Source organism: Mustela lutreola, chromosome 6 (genome assembly GCF_030435805.1).
Source record: "Mustela lutreola isolate mMusLut2 chromosome 6, mMusLut2.pri, whole genome shotgun sequence".
Taxonomy (NCBI): Eukaryota; Metazoa; Chordata; class Mammalia; order Carnivora; family Mustelidae; genus Mustela; species Mustela lutreola.
The window spans coordinates 69,276,192-69,302,587 of NC_081295.1; the positions used below are offsets into that span (position 1 = coordinate 69,276,192).

Sequence of the window (26,396 nt, forward strand, 5' to 3'; positions counted from 1 at the left end):
GGTTTTGAGATAAAAGGGAAAAGAACCAAAAGGGTAACCAAATGGTCAGATTAATTAACTTCGATAGCTGTATTTAAGTCATGAGTAAAAACACATTGATTGTAGGAGTGAGGAGGCAAGGAGTGGAAGAGATGGAATTGGCAGAGGGCCCAGTAATCAAACATATAAAGCAATTACGCAGATTTCCATAAACACCAGGAAACTAGAAAGCAAGGGACCCTCGCAGAAGAGTTCCGAATGTGAGAACGAAACCAAACTGAAAAAAGTAAAATGAATAAAAAGGCCTACAAAATAGCATGGGACAGATAAGCCCAAGAAAGACCAACATATTTCAGAATCAAAAAGCAAAAGACTGTACACTACGATTTAAAGAGGAAAGGACACAAGGCGTAGAGAAAATAGAGGCGTAGGTTGAAATTGGAAGAGGAGGAAATAATGTAAATGCATGTTGATTTTCATTTTTAGGTATGATTCTAATTTTATAATAAGAGAAAAAATCACAACAGTAACATAACTTATTTAAAGATCATTTCCACTTTGACAATTCTACAATGGGATTTTTAGTCCAAAGGGCTTTATGAAATAAACAAACAAAAGATAGAAGAAAATAATAAAGTATAACCGATGATGTTCTCTCTATGACACAGACGATGGCATCCTGGAAATCAGTAGTCTGGTTTATAAGACACTTAAAGAAGGGTGCTTATAATTATCTCCCAATGATGTGAACTGCCAAATTTTTCTCAAAATATAATTAATCTTAAACCGCTTTTAAAACATCTTGGATGTTATGAATAAATCTAATGTCACTAAGTTAATCAGAAGCCAGACTTTACTTACTTTACTGACATAATATGCTTCACACATGTTTAGGAAAAACCAGACATTTAAAAAAATTTTTTTATTTTTTAATAAACATATAATGTATTATTAGCCCCAGGGGTACAGGTATGTGAATCGCCAAGTTTACATACTTCACAGCACTCACCATAGCACATACACTCCCCAATGTCCATAACCCCACCACCCTCTCTCTACCCCCTTCCCCCTGTCTACCCTCAGTTTGTTTCATGACATTAATAGTCTCTCATGGTTTGTCTCCCTCCCAGTCCCATTTGTTTCATTTCTTCTTTTCCTACCCCCAAACCCCTCACATTGCATCTCCACTTCCTCATATCAAGCAGATCACATGATAGTTGTCTTTCTCCGATTGACTTATTTCACTAAGCATAATACCCTCTAGTTCCATCCACGTTGTTGCAAATGGTGAGATTTCATTCCTTTTGATGGCTGCATAATATTCCTTTGTAGATATCTATACCACATCTTCTTTATCCATTCATCTGTTGATGGACATGTAGGTTCTTTCCATAGTTTGGCTGTTGTGGACACTGCTGCTATAAACATTCGGGTGCACATGCCCCTTCGGATCACTACATTTGTAGCTTTAGGGTAAATACCCATTAAGCAATTGCTAGTTCATAGGGTAGCTCTATTTTCAACTTTTTGAGGAACCTCCATGCTGTTTTCCAGAGTGGTTGCACCAGCTTGCATTCCCACCAACAGTGTAGGAGGGTTCCCCTTTCTCCGCATCCTTGCCAGCATCTGTCATTTCCTGACTTGTTAATTTTAGCCATTCTGACGGGTGTGAGTGAGGTGGTATTTCATTGTGGTTTTGATTTGTATTTCCCTGATGCCGAGTGATGTGGAGCACTTTTTCATGTGTCTGTTGTAAAGCCAAATATTATATTCTTTCTTAAGGTTTATCACTTTCCAAGTGGTTTATCCTATGTTTCCAAGCATGTCTGGAAGAAACAATATTTAGAAATGATATTATGGTTTCAAGGGCAAGGGTTATTGAGCTTGGTTTCAAAGAGCTACTCGAGATTCCTTAACTTTTCTTCAGAAGAAAAGGCCCAAGTCTTTATCCTAAGACTAGTTAAGAAGTAACAAAGAACAAAATCAAGCAGCAGGACAGGTCCAAATAGTTTTGGGCCTCTGTATAAAGTAGAAGTTAGGGGCTCCCATTATGGAACCTGGAAGCTCAGGTCTAAGTGCGGGTGCATTTAAAATAAAAAAGAAGGGGCACCTGGGTGGCTCAGTGGTTTAAAGCCTCTGCCTTCAGCTCCGGTCATGATCCCACGGTCCTGGGAGGGAGCCCACATGGAGGGGGGGAGGTCTCTGCTCAGCGGAGAGCCTGCTTCCTCCTCTCTCTCTGCCTGCCTCTCAGACTACTTGTGATCTCTGTCTGTCAAATAAATAAATAAAATCTTTTAAAAAATTAATTAATAAAATAAAATAAAATAAAAAAGAATAGCAGGAGGCATAGACTCTCCATCCTAGCTGTAGGGCTTTCCTTCAGGAATTCGTCCTATCTTTGTCATATGTTCTCAAGACAAACCACTATCTTCTCTCTGCTCTGGGCAATTTACCCTAATAGATGGCTTTTACTTATACTATTATAGAAAAATTTTCCTGGGCTCTGTATCAGCTCCCAAAGTAGTTTTAACATATTTTGTTACATCTCTTCTCTCTATTACAGTTTCTTTACAGAGGTAAATTCATTACAAACATAAATATTATATATGTTTGTGGATGCTGTGTGTATACCGGCAAACAGACTAATGTGACATCCCATTTTCTCATCCCCCCACACAACGCATAGGCAATACTAAATGGGGGGTGAAGTTATTAACGTGTCATGGACAGCCAGCAGTGACCTTTGAAAAGTGAGGTTTCCCTAAGTCTTTCTCTGTATAAGACCAGAATTTATTCTGCCCGTGTTCTATATTGCAACTCGTGAAATGGAATCTTCAATGACAAAACGTAAGAAGGCAGAACATAAAAATGACTAACTTTTTTCAGGAAGAGAAATTCCTCTTTAGAAAAGAAACTACATTACCAGAACCAAAGGCATGTAACAGTATTTTCTGAGTGAATAGTAAGATATTTTCAGGCTAAGATGACATAACTTCTTTTCCTTGTTGAAAGGTCACTACTAAGCCAGGTCACTTAACTCTGGTCACTTGGATAGTGCTGGGTCAAATGTGAGCAGACAGGCCCAGGAGTAAGGGTTGCAGGACTCACGAGTATAACTGGAGGGACACCTGGGTGGCTCAGTTCCTTAAGAATCTGCCTTTGACTTAGGTCATGATCTCAGGGTCCTGGGATCAAGTCCTGTATTGGGTTCCTTGCTCGGTGGGAAGCCGCTTCTCCCTCTGCCTCTGCTTGCCAGTCCCACTGCTTGTGTTCTCTCTTGCTCTCTCCTTCAAACAAATAAATAAATAAAATCTTAAAAAAAATAAAAAAACGAGTAAAATTGTGGGTCTCTCTTTGACAGCAACATACCAAAATCAGAACAATACAAAGAGTAGCACATTCCCTGTGCAAGGATGACACACAAATTTGTGAAGCCTTTCATGCTTCTTTCATGTTTTCTGCATATTAAAAAATCCTACTTTACCAATCCATAAACTATTCAACACCTATAAAACGAAAAAAAAAAAAAGAGTAAAACCAGAGGCCAGCATACCGTATTGTCTCAATATTTAAGTTATAAATCAAGCTAACACACTGTAAAAAATGTTTTATTCTCTGACCTTGACATACATCACTGTCATAATGACAAAATTGGAAATATGTCCAAATCTATGACTTTTATATGACTGGAAGTCAGCAATTATCAAAGACAAGCACATTAATTTTTATTGTGCACATCTCTGGGTTCCGTGGGTGGTCCAATGATACTTGGATGACTAATATAATGCATATAGAAATTTAATAGTAATATAGTAAATACTCTATACACTAAAAAATTCAAAGTACTATGCAAAATATTCCACAGCCACCAGATACAAGTGCTATGAATAGCACACTCGTCTAGTCTGGGAGTAATCTCTGGAACCATGAATCAGGACCCAAAGAAGAGCCAGAACAATGGCTGCTCAGCACTACTGGGAAAGTACACTTCATTAGGAAAGAATGAATATGTGTTTCTATTATCTCCAAGGAGGGACTTGATAAATCACTCACTATATTTTCTCATACTTGAGGGTTTCTGCTATTCAAAGCCTGCCTTCACTCCAAAGTGGCTTCTTTCTCCAACAGCAACAGAGATGGAGATACCACTTTTTTTTTGTTTTCTAGGACATAGGGCACAAGATAGGCATGGACATTTCCCTAGAGCCTGAACAAGGTTAGTCCCAGCGGGAATGTCTAGGGTTCTAGGTTGTCCTGTGTCAGGGCTGAGTGCTGGGTCCATAGTAAGGGCACCTGTGTTTCCTTATAAAATTTCTTTATCCTGGGTTTGTGATATACAGGATACCTTTTACTTACATGTGAATGCAGTGCCGGATTTAGGTTATTTCCTGAGCTCTTTCACAGATGTGCAGAATCTAAAAAGGCTTAAGGCACGAACGAGCTTCTGCAGAAAGCTGTTATGACGGGGTTTCTTGATGACCAGAATTTGGTGATTGTATGTATAGATTGCTAATGTGGCCATTGCCACGTAGGAATACAGTTGTAGATTCACTTCTAGAAAAAGGACTTCAGCAATCCTTTTTTTTTTCTCATGAACACAGTCAAATCTATTCCAGGAGAAATCAGATTTTCTCTAGTATTTTGTTTGGTTTTCTTATGAAAATTCCTGATTCAACCGAACCTGACAACTCCTTGATCTTGAGTCCTGTTTTCTTGCTCTCTTGCCTCTATATCCTTTCACCCAAACCCTCCCCCCCCCCCCCCCCCGTCACCACTGGTTTAATTCCAGTTTAATTACAAGCATTTCAATTTCTGATCCATCAAAAGTCTGGTCTTCCCTAAGTATGCATTTCCCACTGCAGTCTCATAACACTTTACAGGCTCTGAACAATGGCTATCTGTTTCCTCCCGCTGGGTTTCCAGAAACAGGCTTCAGAGAGCTGCCATGTGTTTATCTTTCTTTACACTCCAGCAAGCACCCCTCCGTGACTCACACACTCAGAAAGCCAAAAGCCCTGAATGGTTGTTTATTCTCACCAGCTGGATGACCCTGCACGTGGCTCTCAGCATGGGCAAGGATTAGAGATGTTGGGGAGGTGTGGCATGTAGATTTCAGAACACACAAAACTGCCTCCACTTGCGCCTTGCTTAGGTCTTCTCTGGAAGCTCAGAATTAACCATGGAACTCAGCTCAGCTTGTCATCTTTGTTTTTTTCCCATTTATGCACAGATGGGAGAGGAAGAATCAGATAGGATGGCCAAGAGAAATACAAATATGCGAGGACTTGCCATTTTCTAGTGCTTATAGCATAATATTCAGCCTTTAGAACTGATGCTTGGTGGACAGGTGGCACATGACTCTTGATGGTCTGATTACATCAACTTCCTACACCAGCTTCTGAGATGGACCATCCTTCACCCCAATCACAAATTACATGTGAGCCCTAGTAATTAGTCAGTTTAGAACTTTTTGATCATCTGGTAATTTTCTGCCTAGTTCTATGGAGTTTGTCTTCTGCATGCCCAGTATTCAGCAACAGACAATGTTGTGGAATAAAGAGTGAAAAAAAGCCTCACATGCCATAGTTAGAGACGAGGAGATCAAAAAGAAATTGGACCCTCAAAAGTCATTCTGTTTATTGGAGATATCTATCAATTCTGGTCTTAGGGAGAGTATACTGCTATCCTTACAGAGGATAACAATTGCATCCTGCCCCTTCCTCTCAGGCATCTGATGAAGGCTGGGTAGGATCACAAATAAATCATGAAGACTAGCCTATGGGAAAAGGAGCACACACTGGATGAAAATGGAGAAACTTGTGAAAACAGAGATGGTTTTCAAAGATTTAACACAGCCAAGTCATGTTCACTCTTGTTAACTTTGGTTATGCAACACCATTGTTTAGCTATTTTTTTTTTTTTTTTTAATTTCAAAGCAATATATAAAGGAATCCAAAACAAAACAATAAAGATTATAGCTCTTTAAAATAAAAAGCTGTAAATAGAAACCCACATAGTTTATCAATAGTACTTGCCATTTTTAAGTGTACTTCTCTGAGTTTGACAAGTTTATGGAATAAAGCAAAAGAGTAGCATTTTTTTTTTTTCTCCCAGGAACTAATCCTCTGCATACTAAGGAAATATAACCAGAAATTGCCATTATAAGAATGCTGACTTGGTGATTCCTTAGCAATTTTTCTTTATAGAATCACAAATGTCTTCAAAACAGCCAGATTCAAAATATTTGAACACCACAGTGCAAAACTTTTAAAGAAATGAATTTTGGGGTTGGGTTCAAACAAGGTTTAGGGGGGTACAGTCTTCCTAAACTAAACTAAAAGGAAAGTTATCTCTGACTGTCAACCACAAACTAAAGTTTTAGGCTTTGGGGGCCGCCTGGGTGGCTCAGTTGGTTAAGCAGCTACCTTCAGCTCACCTCATGATCCCAGGGTCCTGGGATCAAGCCCTGCATCCGGCTTCCTGCTCAGTGAGGAGCCTGCTTTTCCCTCTCCCACTCCCCCTGCTCATGCTTGCTTGCGCTCATGCTGTCTCAAATAAATAAAATCTTTTTAAAAAAATAAAAATAAGTTTTAGGCTTTGACATGCAAGCTGGTAACTGCAGATAGAGGGAGCCAAACAAATTAAAGTCTAAACAAATCCAGTATTAATTACCTTGACCTACACATGTAAGAATAATCAACATTAAAAATGAATATATTTGAATATGTAAGTCTGGGGGCTGTTTTTCTTCAGAAGTGAAGATTATGTGTAGGACTGTAAGGATTTAATGAGAGAATGCACATAAAGTACTTACCCCGGGACTTGGCATCTAGAAACACTCAAATGAGAACTATTCATTATTATGATATCATCATACCAGCCAAGCCAATTCCATTATGTTATCCTTATTATAAATACTGTGAGATTTTATTTTTGCTTTCACTGGTGTGGTCTAATGATTTGTCTCTAAAAACGGGTAATATCACTAGGTCCATTTGAGTTTAGGAAGTGGCAGATGGAAGTTAGCAAACACAAAGTCTCTCCCTCAATAGTCCTGGTATTGAGAAGGAGTCAAGAACTGTTGAGGCTAATGACTAAAGTAAGCCCCACTAAGATGTTGCAGTTACTATGGCAAAGGGCTCCCAGTCTGCTCAGGTTCTACCTCCCTAAACCACAACGCCCATCCTACCCCCTTCTGCAGGTATAAGGGATCCCAGACTGTGCCAGAGGCAGCCAGCTCTCCTTGACAACTCATTAACCAGTCTTAACTATCTCTTTCCAAGGAGTGTAAAATAACTTGCCAACTCTTCAGGCTCATTATTATTCCCTTTTTTGGACCCTTTGTACTTTTAGCTTTAATAGCCTTCTCTTTATCCTTACCCTGTTTAATTTCAATTCTAAATAAGATGTCCTTTTTCTGATAAAAGCCGAGAAATACTGAAATGGCTTCAGAATAAGCAACGGTGTGGGTCACAAAAATCCTATAAATTCTGCTCTACCTCATTTTAATTTTTAGGAATTTTTTTTTTCCTCCTTGAGGGTCTTTTACAAGGTTTGATAAAGATTGAATGAATGCTTAGTGATTTACCAATAACATTTATTGAAAGAGAGTTGACCATGCTAACTCTGTGTCTTTGTGGCCCTCATGTTTCTGAATGTCCATTAAATTTCATATACATCCATGCTCAGTTCTAGGCTCCCATGCAAATTATCTCTCTCAACAATGTCCTCCTAATACATGTTTCGGTTATAATCTATATGCTGATGACTTCAATATATTTCTGGTCAAATCCAATATCTAGAGCACAAAGTATATGTTAACAATTATCTTATTGCTCTTGGATATTCCACAGATACCTTGACCCTGATCCCATGATCTTCCCCCAACAGCTTAATTCTCTGTAGTTCTATTCTCAGTGGAACCACTGAATTAATCCACTAGGAGTTCAGACCAGAGAGAAAAATGTCATCTCTCTTTTAACCCACACATTAGTTAAGATTTACTAATTTCACTTCATGTATTTTCTTAGGTTTTCCATCTATGCACAATACCACTGCTTTCCCTAGTCTTAGCCATTAGGATCTCTAACCTAGAACCTTGAAGAGCCAAATAACTGGTCTCACTTACTAGTATTGCCCTTCTTTATGCTCAAGTCATGATGATCTTTCCAAACATCTGTGATATATAACAGAAAGGAGAGTACAGAAAATGGGATTAATGCCTACTGAGAAGCAATACTGAGGAGTTTATTTGAATTTGCAGATTCATCAGGTCATTTAGGGGTTCAGGAGAAAAATTAGCTCAGATTCACTGATGGCTTTTCTTAGAACTGCTTGTAACATTGACATAAATGATGATGACACAGATGATGATTGTGAAAATAAAATAAAGCAATGACTTGTAGGTCCCTAACTAATATGAAGAGACCAGTGGGGAAGTAAATAAATGAGGAAGTAGTGGGATTAGGCTCACATAAAACAATATATCTATTATAGCCATCCCCAGAATAGGTGGGGAGGCCAGAACAAGTTTGTGTCCAAACAAGCTGCATTCAGGCAGATATCAATACTCAGAAATGCTGACCTCCTAGTAGAGATGTCACAGACAGTACATAGGAACAGGTGAGGACAGTATTTTCAGCCTGGACGTCCAAGAGATCTGGAGGACTAATAGCAATGGGTATTAGAAAGGTGGTAGAGGCCTCAAGGTCATAGCAAAGCAGGCTGAGATTTACAGTAGGGCTATACCCAGAGTGTAGGTAGGACATAGAGAATAGGATAGAACTACAACTTAAAAACTAAGTTATGAATACTGAGCAAACAGCTCTCTTCAGACATACTGTATACAGACTGAATGAAAGAGAGGCCTCATCACCTGGTCTAAATATAGTGGACTTCAGTATTGCAGCTAGATAGAAGTAGGCAGAAGAGAGACTAATGGAGTAACAAATCCACTCTTTGGTCCAATAAATGTTTCCTGAAAGAAGACACTTTATTGTCATAATGGGTCAGGCCTTGCCTGGGGTTAATACTTCAAATATATCTTCCCATGAAATTCTTAAAGAACCTTACTTAACAGAACCTTAAACAGAACCTTACTTCCATGGTTTTTTGAAGGTTTTCATTAACCTTTCATTGGTACAGCAAATGGGCTGTACCAATCTCAAGTAACACAACAACAGTAACCAACCTTGTCTTGGCATCTAGAAAAATGGCTGGCAGCAAGAATGAGAGAAGCTTCCTTTGAAGAGCTGCTATGTTACTCAAAAGCAAGTGAAAGAGGAAGTCAAATACACAGTCACACTAAAGGAAAAGAAAGTCTCTTCAATAAATGGTGCTGGGAAAATTGGACAGCTATACGTAGAAGAATGAAACTCGACCATTCTCTTACACTGTACACAAAGAAACTCAAAATGGATAAAAGACCTCAACGTGAGACAGGAACCCATCAGAATCCTAGAGGAGAACATAGGCAGTAACCTCTTCGATATCAGCCACAGCAACTTCTTTCAAGATATGTCCCCAAAGGCAAAGGAAACAAAAGTGAAAATGAACTTTTGGGACTTCATCAAGATCAAAAGCTTCTGCACAGTAAAGGAAACAGTCAAAAAAACAAAGAGGCAACCCACAGAATGGGAGAAGATATTTGCAAATGACAGTACAGACAAAAGGTTGATATCCAAGATCTATAAAGAACTTCTCAAACTCAACACACAACAGATAATCATGTCAAAAAATGGGCAGAAGATATGAACAGACATTTCTCCAATGAAGACATACAAATGGCTGTCAGACACATGAAAAAATGTTCATCATCACTAGCCATCAGGGAGATTCAAATTAAAACCACATTGAGATACCACCTTACTCCATCCAGTTAGAGTGGCCAAAATTAGCAAGACAAGAAACAAAGTGTGTTGCAGAGGATGTGGAGAAAGGGGAACCCTTTTACACTGTTGGTGGGAATGCAAGTTGGTACAGCCACTTTGGAGAACAGTGTGGAGATTCCTCAAGAAATTAAAAATAGAGCTTCCCTATGACCCTGCAATTGCACTACTGGGTATTAACCCCAAAGATACAGATGTAGTGAAATGAAGGGCCATCTGTACCCCAATGTTTATAGCAGCAATGGCCATGGCTGCCAAACTGTGGAAAGAACCAAGATGCCCTTTAACGGATGAATGGATAAGGAATATGTGGTCCATATACGTTATAGAGTATTATGCCTCCATCAGAAAGAATGAATACCCAACTTTTGTATCAACATGGACGGGACTGGAAGAGATTATGCTGAGTGAAATAAGTCAAGCAGAGAGAGTCAATTATCATATGGTTTCACTTATTCGTGGAGCATAACAACATGGAGGACATAGGGAGATGGAGAGGAGAAGGGAGTTGAGGCAAATTGGAAGGGGAGATGAACCATGAGAGACTATGGACTCTGAAAAACAACCCGAGGGTTTTGAAGGGGTGGGGGGTGAGAGGTTGGGGGAGCCAGGTGGTGGGTATTATGGAGGGCACATATTGCATAGAGCACTGGGTGTGATGCATAAAAATGAATTCTGTTACGCTGAAAAGAAATTTTTAAAAAATGGGGTGGGGGTGCGCCTGGATGCAGCAAGTGGTTAAGCTGCTGACTCTTGCTTTCAGCACAGGTCCTTATCTGGGGGGAGTGAGATCAAGCCCCAGGTCAGGCTCCATGCTCAATGTGGAGCCTGCTTGAAATTCTCTCTCCCTCTCCCTCCACCCCTGTGCACAATCTTTCTCTCTCAAATAAATAAAGAAATCTTAAAAAAAAGAAAAAAGATACTTTTAGGCATCAGTCCTCAAAATGTGGTTTCTGGGGCACCTGGGTGGCTTAGTGGGTTAAAACCTCTGCCTTCAGCTCAGGTCATGATCTCAGGGTCCTGGGGTTGAGCCCCACATTGGGCTCTTTGCTCAGCAGGGAGCCTGCTTTCTCCTCTCTCTCTGCCTGCCTCTCTGCCTACCTGTGATCTCTCTGTCAGATGAATAAATACAATCTTTAAAAAAAAAATGTGGTTTCCAGACCTCTAGGTTTCTGGACACCCTTTCAGGGGTCTGCAATCTAAAAATTATTCTCATCATAATATCCATATTATTTGCTGCTTACATTATGTGAACATACTCAGAGTGTAAAAATGAGCAGGTTAAGAGTTCTGGTGCTTGAGCAAGACTCAAAGGCTATGGACTCAGACTATGCTAGTAGTGATTCTATCCTCACGGTTGTGCCCTTGCCATTTAAAAAAAATCAAGGGGCGCCTGGGTGGCTCAGTGGGTTAAAGCCTCTGCCTTCGGCTCAGGTCATGATCTTGGGGTCCTGGGATTGAGCCCCACATTGGGCTCTCTGTTCGGCGGGGAGCCTACTTCCCTTCCTCTCTCTCTCTGCCTGCCTCTGCCAACTTGTGATCTCTGTCAAATAAATAAAATCTTAAAAAAAAAAAATCAAGTTTTGCTTAATGTTTTTGATGAAACAATAAAAAGAATTAATGTTATTAAATCTAAACCCTAAATACATATCTTTTTACTATTAAGTATGATGAAATGAGAAATATGCATAAAGCACTTCTTGCTAAAATATGCTGGCTGTCTTCAGGAAAAATGTTTGTGATCTTTTTTGAGTCAAAGTCAGGGAACATGATTTTCATTTAAGAAATGACTGACAGACAAACTATATTATTCAGAACACTGGGACATTTATCAGACATTTTCTCAAAAATGAATTGAAGTGATCCTACTACTCCAGGAAAGACAACTGACAGTTTCTGATACCAATGATAAAATCAGAGTGAAAGTGAAGATTAGAATTTTGGTCATTTTGAGTTTGACACTTAACCCATTAAGGCTTCTAATGAGATGGGTGGTGATAGTAACAAAGGCAAGATATAGATGTAATATATATTTTAACATAATATTTAGTATTTTAAAATATCATATTTAAATAACATTTATAGATAATTTAAATATATTTATATTTATAAATAAAATAATGAAATCTCACAATATTTGTAAGATTTATATAACTACATTAACTAATATGTTCCAAATGATACATGTGTGATTCTGCAAAAAAGAAGACATAGTCAAAATACAGGACAGATTTTAAAGTAAGAGTAAATTAAGAAAGTTCATCCATGGGGTTTAAGATCTCACCCTGTTACTCTAAAGAAATTACCATTCCTTGATTTTTGATACAGCATCAGAGAAGAATATCCATGATTATCTAAAAGCACTATTAAACTACCCCTATCTTGGGGTACCTAGGTGGTTCAGTCGGTTAAGCATCTGATTCTTGGTTTGGGCTCAGGTCATGATCTCAGGGTCCTGCGATCAAGCCTCACATGGGGATCTGGGCTCAGAATGTAGTCTGCTTGTCCTTCTCCCTCTGCTCCTCCACCCATAAGCATGCTCTCTCTCTCTGAAATAAATAAAGTCTTTTAAAAATAAATAAATAAGATAAAATACCCCTTCTTTTTTCCACCTACATATTTGTGTGAGGGCAGATTTTCTGCATTTACTTTAATTCCAAGCAACATATCACAACAGATTGAATCAGACACAGATGAGTAGCCCTCTCTCTTTGATCTAGACACCAAAGAGATTTGCAGAAATTTTTTGTTTGGAAAAGATAGTTAATTTTCATAAAGACATGTTATATGTATGTAGTAGTAGATTTATGATTTTTATTTTAAATGGGTCAATCAATAAACATTTTTTCTTTTCTTAGTTTTCCCATCTAGAATAGCAATAGATATAATAGCAATAGCTATAACCCACATAAACAAAATCACTTTGGGATTCTCAATAATTTTTGAGATTATAAAGGGATATTGAGGCCCTGAATTTAAGAGCCATTACCTTTAGGCAGTGAACTCATGAAGGCTAACCAGAATGGCTGGCAACAGGCAGAATGGCTCAGTTTGAACAATATGAACCAATGTGAACAAAATGAAGGAAGGAGCTGCAGGAGTACTGTTGAAAACTCAAGGACCGTTCCCATAATTAGGCAAAATCAGTGGAAAATGCTCGATCCTCTCATCCTACTGGTATAACCCCCTTTCCCCCCTCATGTGACAAAGAGCATCAGTATGGCACTATCTCCACTGTGTTGTGGTCAGCACAGTGACCACAGATATATAAAAAACCTTCCATGGCTTTTAGGAAAGTCAAAGGGTGTGCAAGAGTTCTCAGCCGTGTTTACCTGGGGAGATAATAGAGTGTGAGAGTTGACTTGCCAGCACTTCCCAGAAGGTGGGGGCATAGAAGATTTATGTGAAGTAATGTAAGAACGTTTCTTTTTCAAAGCTGCAGGACCAAAGTGGAGTGGGAAAATGGAAAAAAGGGCATATGGAGGGAGGCAACAACCCAAGGGGTACTATTTCAGAACACAGAGATGTAAAATAAACTCTCTAAACTCAGTGATACTGTATGGTGTTCTTTGTCATCAGGTTATGACCTCCTGGAATACATTTTTAAGTGTGCCATTTACAACAGTTGTCAAAATGAGTGAAAGTAATCTCATTTTATTCTATTTAAATGGTGTACCTAAATAATATTGCCTAGAAAGAATTTCAGAGACTATAGCAATCTTTCAAGCCAGATGGCTAGTATTATTACTGCCATTCAATTCCATATATTTAAACACTCGGCACAAGGCTTGAGGATATCCGCAATAAATATAAAAAAATAGTTCATGTTTATTGAAGATGAGGCCAACTTATAGTCTGTTTGATTGTCTTGTTTTTCAGCTCATGCCTATTAACAGTATGATGTGAGTGTGAATTTACTGGAGCACAAGTTAAAACCTGGGATCTGTGTTGTAACTGTGGGAACTGACAGACTTGCTAAAACTTGTGTTGACTGAAACACAACTCTTCCTTTCTAAGCATATTCAGCAGTCCTGGATATTCTGATGTATCTACTTTCAAGCTTCTTGCAAAGATATTCCCCACGTCTGAATAATGGAGCTTCCCATGCAAGTAAGTGAAAAGTAAGATTGTTTTCTTCGGAGTAATGGTAGGCAAGCCATTATAATACCTCAGAAAACCAAGATGTCAAAAATCTGATGAGATCATTTATTTGGTCAGCTCCCATTACGCACACACTGCACTGTACGGGTGATCTTAGCAGCTTATTTTCATTTGGCTCTTAGTTTTCCCATAGGGCATATTCTTTCAAAGTACTTGCGTTTTGTTTTGTTTTTGACTATTTTTGCTTTTGGTTTTAACACTCCCCTCCGATGCTTATTTTCTATGGGTCTCAGGTTCCAATGCTATCTTGGGTATCTGACAGTAAGTAGAATACTACACTTTAGAACCCAAAGGAAAAATATTCTTACTGTTTTGCAGAACGATTAAGAACAAAGAAACTAATTTCCAGATCATTTAAATATATATTCTTTCAGAGGTATTATGTTCTCCCAGATAAAGCATTCTCATTTTTATTCATATTAATTTCTAAAACAGAGAAATAAAATATCTCAAACAGTTTTCCAAGAATGTTATCTTTTACACTCAACTCGTGCATTCTTTGCCAATTACAAAGTTCACAAAACTTATTTTATGAAAATAAGTCCTAAATGATATGAGGCCTATGCATCAAAGCAATCAGGTAGCATTTAGCCAGTTAGCCCACATATGTTTTCCTCATCCCTGATTTAACTCACTTGTCTGCATCAAAAACAGTGAGATGTGAAAATAAAACATAGTTAGCGGGTGGACCCTTATGATTCTGTCCAAATGATTCACGGATCAGTAGCTTTCATTTATCTTCTATTTCTGTTCTAATGCTCCCTCATGAATTTTTGAGATTAGCAAAATTTCCTTCTATGATTTATTGTTCATGAAAACTTCTTTACACTCATGTTTTAACACATCATGTCAGTTAGTGTCCTGAAGTTCTAAGAAGCTGTATCTATTGGCAAATATTCTTTGTAAATCACCAGCATTTTTCCCTTTCGCCAGCTGAAGAGCCTGAGGCAGGAGGACACAAGTAGTGATACATGGCGGCACATGAGTCTGTGGGCTTTCAGCTTCAGCATCTTAAAAAACATGGGGAAATATTTCAAAGAAATTTTGTTGCCTTCTGGAAGAGGCCCACTTCTAATTGTTCTCAAGGTATTAACATGTTTCCCATCAGTTTTCTAATAGAACAATTACTGAGCACACTCCATATTCCATCCAGGCTTTTGGATGGACTCCAGGAATACAGATATGAAGGGTATGAATGAAACAAGAGTCCCTGATCTCAAGATGCTCAAGGTCTAGAGAAACAGAGACACACTCAAGAGAATCAACACAGGTTGGGAATATCACGCATTCACTCACACATATGGAGATCCTCCTACACCACGTACTGGTTGATCATGACAGCAAAAGGGAACTCAGGGGAAAGGCCATTAACCAAATGGAGATTTCTGTTGCAAGAAATCATATTTGAATTTTTGTTATACAGATGGTGACAGGGGCGAGAGCATTTCTGGGTAAGTAAAGGGCATAGTCAAAAGCAGAGACATGTGAAATGTCATGGACAAGGCAGGAATCTATGCTATTTGCTATTTGTAGAATAGTAAATGCTAGGATTAGAGAAATGACAGATGAAACTGGGGTTCTGTGAAGGAGAAAGGGCTGGGCTGGAAAGAAAGAGCTCATCTTCTCAAAGTCCCCTCGGCTAGACGGAACTAGGAAAGGGTGAAGGTATTCTCTCAGAAAAGTATTATAAAGTCATTAGGCTAACTTATTAAGACTATAAGGAATTCAGGTTGGAACTTCCTATTGTCTGGTACAGAGAGAAAAAGCAGGTTAGGTTTACACTACGGAAATAAACAAGAAGGTTAGTTGGACTGAGGAATCTAATTGTTCACAGACATACCGCCCACAAATTCACATACACACACCAATGCTGGTAAAGCAATTTATTTGTTTTATCTAAAAAATATTTACTTAGAATGTAGTATGTCTAAAGGCACTACCCAGATCTTGATTACCCCAAAAGTGAGTGAAAACAGTCCAAGCAGTTTAAACCAGAGTCCTGCTCATTTTAGTTCCATGTGCTTTCCCAGCATCTGCAACTTCTAAGACTGGAGATAACCTTCGTATAAGCTTCTGTGGGGAGGTTAAGGAGAAGACAAAGAAGTCTTCTCTCTATATCGCTCACTTTTTCATAATCTCTTTCTAGCTCTCCTTCAAGGAGCTGGAGAAAAATCTGTTCTATGATGAGAACTGCATACAAACTATTCACAGTTGACCACATCCGCTGGGCAAGACTCACCAATCCCAAGGAATGTACAAACTCAGGTTCCAAAACACAGGCCGACTGATCATTCTGGCCAACTAAATTGGGAGCTAATTAAATGTTTTAACTGGAAGTCTCTCCTCACTGCAGCAGAACAGAGTCATTTTGAAGCAAACATTTCAATGAAACACTTCTTAGGGAGAATCCAATTTAACTACAAGAAACGACGGCTTCTAATTGGCAGCACAACATATTCTCTCACTTGATCCACACTCCCGCCCCCCCCCCCACCACTATGTAGACACACAGGTCAAATGTTACTTATGCTCAGAAGGATAACCACAGAGAAAGATATATTTCATTCATATCAAAGTCATCAGAAATGGTCTTTTCTTACCTATGTAGGATTTTAATCCAGTCCACTGAGGTGGACGAAAGATTATATAAGTTATTCACATAAAGGAGATTTTAGAAGACTATTTAAACATGTTGGGTGTTGTTTGAATGTAGTAACAGTGGGAGGTTAAGTTATTCCTTTCATTTCCATTAGTAATTAGATGTTGGTTGAAGTATTTCTCCTGCCTGGCAATCCCTTAAAAAGAGGTATAATGTTTTGAGGCAGCAGAGCACTCATCCCCTCCAAGTGGGAAGTCTCCACAAGAATTTACATCCCCAGCATGTTTAGAGGGGCAGTTGGAATTAGATTAGCCTATGTGGTCTAAGAAGGGAATCCAATCAGAAACTCTGAAGGCCAGAAAGAGGAAGTTGCTAAGTGTCCTGAAATGAGAAGTCTCCTCTTGGACTTCTGGCCCAAGCTTCCTTAGAATATCAGAAACTTCTTCATGACAAAGTCTCCCATGTTATTATTAGGCATCATCTATTCACTTGTTCTAGATGCAAAAATTAGTGTCAAATATGAAAACTGCTGCAACAAATACGCAGACAAGATTTCAAGTTGTTTAGCAGCTGCTCTTGGGCAAGAACTGTCTAGATTGGAGATTGCCATCAATGGTGAGTGACTTAAATACTTAATACGAGTCAGAAACTGCACAAAGTGAAAGTGCACAGACATGAAAAAGACGCATAAATGGGAAGATACATAAAAAAGATAACTCCAGATATTGCAAGGTAAATTCCAAGAGAGAGACAAGCCTAGAGGGGCGTAGAAGCCATTCTAATGGTAGGGCCCCAGGGAAGAAATTCTGAAAGGAAATCAGGTCTAACCTAAATTTCGCACAATGAACAGCAGTTGGCCAATGTAGGAAGGAAGGGGATGGGTACTGAATCAGAAGGAGCAGAAGAAGCAAAATAACATGTGTATGGTTTTCCTATAAGCAGTTTAACATTATTAGACTTCAAACTGAGAAATGGAGATTGGTCAGTAATCGGAAAGGAGAACTACATAAAGACAAGAAGGTATCTCTAGCAAAAGAACTCTCGTAAACCAGAAAAGACCAACATTCAAATTTCAAATATGGTCAGAAGATGTGAACAGGCATAGTACAAAAGTGAAGATGTGAATATCCTAGAAACATAACATTTTGATTGTCTCACTAGTAATCACGGAAATGCAATACCATGACTACATTGTATTATGCTACGATAAGAGACATGGACTTTATCCTCTGGATAATGGTAAGTTATTGGATAATTCTGACAGAAAACCAAGAAAAAAAAAATCCAGACAACAGAAATAGTTCCACAGAGGATCCAGATATAGACGTGCTAGTGATATGGAAATGTAAAGGGCCAAGAATAGCCAGGATACTCTGGGAAAAGAAGAGTAAAGTTGGAGGGCTCATTTTACAGATATTAAGACCATTATAAAGCAACAGTAGTAATAAAGACAAAGTGTAATGATAGACAAAGTAAACCAATGGAAGAGACCTGACCAAAGTAAACCAATGGAAGAGACTTTATATAAGTATATATACTTATATAAACACTATATTTTGGTAAACTCAACACTTCCAGGCAGAAGGTAACGTACCACATTTCAGTAAATGATGCTGGATATGCACAGAGAAAAGGAAAGTAAAATTTAACTCCTACTTCATATCACATACTAAGGTCAATTTTAGGTATACTGTAGAGTTAAATGCAAAAGGCAAAATAATAAATCTTCTAGAAGAAAAGGTAGGAAACTAATTCATGATTTGGTGAAAGGAAGATTTCTTAAACAGAACTCATAAGGCACTAGTCTTAAAAGAAATAATAAAATGCATTACATTAAAACTAGAAACATCTGTTCATTAAAAAACTATTAGAGAGTGCAAAGGCCTATATATATGTGGAATAATTATGATATATTCCTATAATGGAACACCAGAGACAAGAAGTAGCATTCCATAACTATATGCCAACATCTGGGGAATGTTCACAAACATAATACTAGAGAACAAAGCTAGACCCCAAAAAAGTATATTTCATATGTCACTTTCACAAAATATAAAAGTAGGAAAATCTATTTTATGTTTTTGAAATCAGGATAGTAATCATCTTTGGGGGTAAGTAGTGATTAGGAGATGGCAAGAAGAAGACTTTTGTGGATGTTGATAATAGTCTGAGTTTATGTGAGTGGTCATTATACAGATACAGTCAATTAATGAAAACGATCTGTCTATACACTTATGGTATGGGCATCATTCTAGATACTCTGTATATCTGATTCAACATAAAGGCTAAAAAGCACCGATAAAGATTGGGCAGATAAAGTACATGAGAAAATCAAGTTACCTGTAAGTAAAGTGCTGCCTATACTTGCTACAGTTTGTTCTTAACAGCATCTTAGACAGTCTTCTTTTGACAGACATGTTTGCATATTACATACCTGGCAATATTCTTTATTAAAATTGAACAGGGTGTTTGGAATACCCAATAGCATTGCCAAATCCAATATAATGTTAAGTGGAGGAAGTCAGTCATTGCATGTATATAAAGTTCAAAAACAGGTAAAACTAATCTATGGTATTAAAAGGTAGTTTGGGTAGTGTTTGGGGACATAGTGGGGAAATTTAAGATGCTGATAATATTCTATTGATTGGGTGGTGATTACATGTGTTCACTCTGGATAATCCAATAAAGCACACACTCGAGATTTGTGCATTTTTTGTATGTTATATAACAATAAAATTATATTAAAACACAAAAATATACAGTATACCTAAAGAGAGTTGGTGAAGGATATAACATCATTATTTAGAACTAAGAAAATAAAGTAGGAAATTGGCAGAAAAGGCAGAAGATCTGACTCTACTAAAAAGAATACTGTTGGGCTCATATTACCTTGTCCCTCTCCAAGGTCATTCACAATCTTTGACCAAGTAGACTTTCATTAAATGTGCTCCCCTTCTAGCTGCAGAAGATCAGCCTGGTGCATTTCTCTTAACAGAATTTCTGAGCTTCAGTGAGCCTTCTTTGAGAAATATGCACAGAATAAACTTTCACAGGTAGGACTTTTTCCCAATTATTTACAGTCTGTTTCAATACTCCGACTGTATGTCCGTTTCTACCCAAAGGCTTTTGTTTTCCATCTTGAGACCTAGCTCTCTTTATACATAAGTAAAGTTACCAATTCATTCTAGGCATTTTGCAATACAACTGTAGTCTGCAGTTTCAAAGTAGTATATATTTCAGCTTGGTTTGGCCAATTCTTCTTCTTTTTTTAAATTAATCTTTTTGTTTTTGGGTGTTTGCTGTTATACTTTGAGGGGCTCAGGTAACTTGCCTCCAAATAAGCATCTTCTTTGTGGATTGTTCCCTTGAGGTTAGTCTTTATCCTGCTATTCGCTTTCAGCAATCCCCTGTATGGCCAAATCTTTTGCAACCATGCTTCATATAGCCACAGATAGTTCTTCACCTTGTCTGCTCTGCATGCCCTCCTTCAGAGCACGACAGCTGCTTAGAGTTACTTCTAGCCTACATTCTTCATATATATATATTTACCCTAGAAGACAGAAGAACAAAGCTGGAGCAAAGACACAGCCAAAGACAATGCATTTTTTTTTTTTTTTTTTGCAGCCCAAAGGTTGAAGGTGGTGATGTCCTTACTTATTTTTTATGTCACTCACAGTCATTTTGATAAATCCTTTGCATAAAGAATTTTTAAGGGTAACAAATCAAACAATTGCCATGGTACCATGCTTTGGAGACCCTTCCCTGCTTGGTGCATGTGTCTGATTATTTTTTCTTGGCAGGAGGTTGTCCAAGTAAGGGCTAGGAGGGCTAAGAGAGTAAAACCAGAATAGCAGTAAGCATGAGTCATGTTCTGGAGTGGGGCCAGAGGCTGATACTGGGGTGGTCAATCTGAAAATTGTCATTGATGCAAGTGACAAGAGGGGAAGCTGAGATGTACGGGAATCATAAAACAGGGAAATCAGAAATGAGGAGGGGAGTAGACAACCAGACACGTGGTCTAAATTGCTAGTTAACAAACCTCCTGTGAATTAGGATGACCTAAGCATTAAGAAATCATTAATACTGGGTCCCCAATCATACACACACTGAATGAGAATCTGCAGAATGAGGCCTATGTATCTGCCTTTTTGTAGCTCACACATATTTCTGATTTCCTCTGCTAGTGGAGCTGTCTGTGAGGGAACCACCACTCTGGAGAAACCTGAAGGCAGAAGTGGGGGCTCTCACTAGCTTTTTACAAAACTCCAGCATAGAGCACTCAGGGAGTCTAGAGTTGTTTCAAGGGGCTGGCGTGAGGTGAATAGTTTGTTAGTGGTTCACAAAAATGGCATCAGTAAAGAATATTTGGTTCACAAACTAAGAAGGGAAGCCAGTTCAGTACTAACCTCTGTCATGGGAATGAATCTAGAATGTTGCCTGTCTTTTCAAAAATGATGGGAACATTCCTAGTAGATCATTTCCCTCTTGTTGGAAAAGGTACTTCCTACTTCAGGTGAAACATTCAGGAAGCAAAAGGGAATGACGATGTGTGATCTGACCGTAAGCTGAACCTTTGGTTCTCTCTGGTTACTGTCACAGAAGATGATGATACTTGTGTTTTCAAATGAAGGAGAGGGGTAAATAAACTAACATCAGAGACAGTTGCCCTTGGGTTGGCCCATGCGGAGCTCCAAAGGGAGCCTCACTGGGAGCTCTGAAGGCCAAAAAGGAGGAAGTTGTAAAATGTCTCATTCAGGAACAGAAGAAAGCACCAAGACTTGGTTACCTATTATGATGAGTGTTCAGCAAATCCCAAACACGTCTTGGGATGACAACACGAACTGCCTGAAGCAAGACAAGAGTGTGCCTGCATGGCCCTGGCTTGGCTCTCCCATCTCCAAGGCCAGCATTGTGTCTGTGCCATTGTCCATGTCCCTAAAACAAAATTAAGGGAGCTGAGGTAAGCCATTGACCAGAGTGTTTCCTCAGCTCCTGAGGAATGTTTACTGAGGTGTGGTGTTTTTCAAAGCCTTTAATAAGAAGTACGCCATGTCCTCCGTACCTTTATTTTTCTAAATGTGTGGGGAGGACACACTGTTTTTGCTCCTTTGCCAGCATTCCAAAACATTCTTGTCTCTGTGAATTCCGTGACACCCTCTGAGGGGGGACAGCAGGAGGAGAGCTTTGTACTGCAATATGATATTCAGGTTTTCCAAAGAAAAGAAACTGGACTCTATAGAGACATCCTAAACTAAGGTCCCTAAAAGATGTAAAAGGGAAATCTTTTCATAAAAGGCAATGGGCATGAGAATAAAAATAGAGTTCACCTTTGCCTTCAGGATTATAAAACAGAAACAGTTAAAAAAATGCTTTATTTAATATCTTCTTCCCGGCATTTTGATCCCTCCTGAAGTCACTATCAATAACTTAGCCAGGCCACAAAACAATGTATCAGAAAGCAAGCTTTGCATTTAATAATATAAATATTTGTCTTCCTAAGGCAAGCAGTGAAACTTTTCTGATTTTATTAGTCTCCACCAACCTCTGTGACACAGAAAATGTTCTCTCCTTGCAGAACAACTAGGCTAGTATGGGGCTTTTCCTCTCTGCTGAATAAAAACAATACAGAACAATAAAAACAATACACATCACCCATATGACAACAACTAAAATAGGAAACATGGCAGAAAAGAAAAAACACTTTTTGTCTCTGTTAGCTGAGAGATGGAGGTTTACCAAGAATCCACTGGGGAGCTTGGTAACTCAGCTAAACTAAGGTTCTCAGCTAAACTAAGAACAGTTTGCAGACTTTACAAAAATGCTCCTGGACTTTAAAGGATATGAGAAACTTTGAACTTGGTGAACTTAGGGTGCCCATGTTTTGGGAATTACAAGTGTGTATGCTGATTTTGGATTTCTTTTCAGAGCATCCCACAGTTATAGTCATGCATCATTTTCCAAAGTGGGGCAGCATGGTGCACTGAGGTTTAGTTGTTAACAAAAATTAATGTCTGGAGAAACACGAAGGGAAGTCTCTGTAGGAACTACCACAGTTGAGGGGCTGGAGGTTTCATTATCCAAAGAACATTTTTTTTTTTTAGATTTTATTTATTGGGCGCCTGGGTTTCTCAGTAGGTTAAGCCTCTGCCTTTGGCTCAGGTCATGACATCAGGGTCCTGGGATCAAGTCCTGCAGTGGGCTCTCTGTTCAGCAGGAGCCTGCTTCCCCCACTCTCTCTGCCTGCCTCTCTGCCTACTTGTGATCTCTGTCAAATAAATAAAAATCTTAAAAAAAAAAAAAAAAGATTTTATTTATTTATTTATTTGACCAAGGTTGGCGGGGGAGAGAGAAAGAGTATAAGAAGGGGGAGCAGTAGAGGGAGAGGGAGCAGCGGGTTCCCCGCTAAGCAGGGAGCCCAATGCAGGGCTTGATTCCAGGACCCTGGGATCATGACCTGAGCCGAAGTCAGTTGCCTAACGGACTGAGCCACCCAGGTGCCCAGAACTATCTTTTTAGAAGCCAAAGTTGGAACCATAGTTTGTGAAAGGGATGGTCCAATGGGTTCACTGGACATCAGTGTTTCAAAGAATTGGCAATACATAGTAAATTACAGAAATTGCCTTAAGATTGGATTGTACCATTAGATCTTATATATAAAAATATGAAAATAGAAAATAAAGTTGACTATAAAGAAGTAGAGCACTTTAATTTTTCAAAAATTAAGTAACTAAGATATAGAAAATTCAGGAAGATAGTTTGCTGTAAAAAACACATACATGTCAGAACGGTAAACCATTATAAATTTTTTTTAAAAAAGAGTTTTAAAAGACACTCCTCTATTAAATCAGCATCATCAAGGCCATTTTATCCATTAGTCATTTGAGCCCAATGTAAATGGGTTGTGAGATTTTTAAAGGTCTAGAAAAATGATTGAAACTCAGAAGAAAAAAATATATTGGCTCCAAACTACAAAATGAAAGCTGCAAGATGAAAATTAATTAACTTAATTGAATGTCTACAAAAACATAACATTACATCAATGAGTCAACTGCAACTTTATGCTCTTAACTGCAGTATAAATTATATTTACTGCAGGATATGGGTGGATTTTAATTGGCCTGATATGTTATACACTCAGAGCAGCCAAGAGTAAGAAGAGAAGGCCTCAAAACAACCGTGAATAACATTAATGTGATCAAAATGGCAGCCTGCTTTCCTAAAAGCACTGGAAGTTAAACAAGAGAAAACAGAACTAGGAATGCCAATATTAAGGACCAAGACAGTGGGCTTTATGGAAAAGAGTACCATTCCTCCCAAGAATAAGCAATATTGGCTGAAATCTTCACCTCTTCTTCTCTGAATTCAAGCACTGCTGTATCGTAGTGTCTTTTGTGGGGAGGTGGTGAGGTTGTTTTTAAATGGCAAGTTTTCCTTAGAAGAGGTAAATATGCCATTTATACCTCTGTGCACCATACTCAGAAAAGTTAGAAAATGAGTTCAACAGCATTTCCTGAGGAGAGGTATCTAGTGAGCGAGCAGGGTCGGGGGGTATGGAGGTGAATTTCAAAGATGAAAGATGATCTGGTTCTAAGCAAGGCAGGCCTGTCTGAAATGTAATATTAGTAATGTTTGGGCTGAATGTACTAGATAAAGCAGTTTAGTTTGGGACTAATCCTAGATGTTGGTATCTTCACCTGATCTTTCCTAATGAAGGAAAATGATCTGCTTCCTATGATCCTCTTTTCACCCAATAAATATAGTAATGTATCCAATGATACCATAACAATATAATCCACATTCAGTGGACATAAGGGAGAAAGCTCAAAATAGTTTCCTTAAAAGCTACTCTTTTAAAGCCTTTGTGAAATCTCTGTCTTTCTCAGTCTCCTGGTCTCTCTGTCTCTCTCTACACATATGGGTACACACATATAAAAATTGTCAATAATTATGTGATGTTAATTACTAAATCAGGGGCTATGAAACTAAGGTGGGGAACCTAGACAAACAGCTCAGAGCTGAAAACCTTGTGATTTGAGGAGTCATGGTATTTTATAGAATATTAAATCATACAGACTATCATGGAATGAATAATTTTTAGGTTTTTATTAATTACTCATGAAGTGATTTTGGACCTCTTAAATTGGGAAGGGCAAAAAGAAAACCAGGCCAGGAGGTACATGAGGAACCAAAGGAGTCAGCCCTACAAAGCAGGGTGGGGGTTACAGGGAAGGAAGTTACTCAATTAATTTAACAAAATTATTTTGGATTTCCCAATAGCTCCTTGTGTTTGTTTTTTTTTACATAATAGTTCTCAGTTTGGAATGGTTCTGTTGATCTACAGAGAAATCAGAACTGAGGTTCAGAGGTAATTTAAATTTATTTTTCAATTCTGCTTGTTTAAAAAGCTGATTCCTTGGACAAGTTCTTTCCTATCACCCTAAAGTTTTCAGAAGCAGCTCTTTAATTAAACTTTATTAAAACAAACAAAAAAAAAGACGTGTAATTTACCTTGGATGAATGGAGCCTTATGCTTTTCACTATGAGAATAGAGAGAAAATACTGTTTTCTTTGTATATAGTTTTTGAGAATTAATTTTAAATAAAATTAATGCCTACCTGTTATAAATCAGTCCAATGATATAGAAAGGAAAAGTAGGGGCAGCTGGGTGGCTCAGTTGGTTAAGCGTCTGCCTTCAGTTCAGATCATGATGCCAGGGTCCTGGGATCGGGTCCTGCTTCGGTTCGGGGTCTTTGCTCCACGGGAAGCCTTCTTCTCCCTCTCCCTCTGCTCCCCTGCCTTGTGCTCTTTCAATTTCTCTCAAGTAAATAAAAAAAAATTTTTTTTTTAAAAAGAAGGGAAGAGCACAAGTACTTCTGTGCCACTTTCCTCATGCTTTCTCATCCTATCCCCTCACATACAATCATGACTTGCATTCCGTGCCTTTGTTCTCCATTGTTAATGGGACAACAAAGATTTCTGCTTCTCTTAAAATAGCAATACAGACATATCCTGCATAATTAGGACAAACTATTTTCTTTTGTACCCTACACTTTATCTTTAACTCGAATTTTTTCAGGACCCTGAAGTACATCCTACCACAGAAACACTCATATCTGCATAAATAACTATGAAGCATTGTGTGAAACATTGCAAATTCAGAAGTGGCTTTAAACATCCTATCAATAGAAACAAGGTATATCTATATTAATGACTAACCGTCATTAAAAGGGTGAGATAAATTTATATGTACTGATATGGAAATACATTTTGATAACAAAAGCAAAGAAAAAATGTCCTTTTTTTTTAAAAAAAAAAGGTTATTTTTTAAAAAAAGGTTATTTATTTCAGAGAGAGAGAGAAAGAGAGCATGAACAGGGAGAGGGTGAGAGGAAGAGGGACAGAGAGGATTTCAAGCAGACTCTGACATGGGGCTTGATCCCATCATCCTGAGAACATAATCTGAGCCAAAATCTAGACTTGGTCACTTAATCAACTGAGCTACTCACGCACCCCAAAACATGACCTGTTAAATGCCAAAAGTGAATTACTGAATATATATTGTTACACACAAAATCCCTGCAAAGTTAACCTAGCTCATTACTATGATTCCAAGCTTTGCTCTGCATTTACATGATCTCTGCATCTGGAACATGGTAAGCTCTCAACAGAAACATACAGAAGGAAGGAACAAATCTTCCTGCTCTCATATTAGCAAAACTGCACATCATAAATGATGGACAGATTAGGCCCAAAGTACAGTGGGAAAAGAA

At 38.4% G+C, this 26,396-nt stretch overlaps 2 long non-coding RNA genes and 1 pseudogene across 3 annotated transcripts in view; 2 read left to right on the forward strand and 1 right to left on the reverse strand.

Annotated features, from left to right (window-relative positions):
- LOC131833794 (uncharacterized) overlaps window positions 1-26,396 on the forward strand; it is a 73,086-nt gene that overhangs the window by 5,273 nt on the left and 41,417 nt on the right. Inside the window, exons 2-3 of one of the 2 annotated variants that reach the window (XR_009354633.1) lie at window positions 13,746-13,976; window positions 14,961-15,241. This is a non-coding gene — a long non-coding RNA (uncharacterized LOC131833794). Of the gene's footprint in view, window positions 1-13,745; window positions 13,977-14,960; window positions 15,242-26,396 lie in introns of those variants that run through there. The other variant, XR_009354634.1, reaches the window with a different exon arrangement.
- Window positions 1,045-20,379, reverse strand: LOC131833793 (uncharacterized). Its single transcript, XR_009354632.1, has 3 exons — window positions 19,516-20,379; window positions 3,088-3,266; window positions 1,045-1,805 (listed from the first exon to the last, which is right to left on the reverse strand). It is a non-coding gene; the product is annotated as an uncharacterized LOC131833793 (long non-coding RNA).
- Window positions 3,328-3,427, forward strand: LOC131834972 (U6 spliceosomal RNA; annotated as a pseudogene).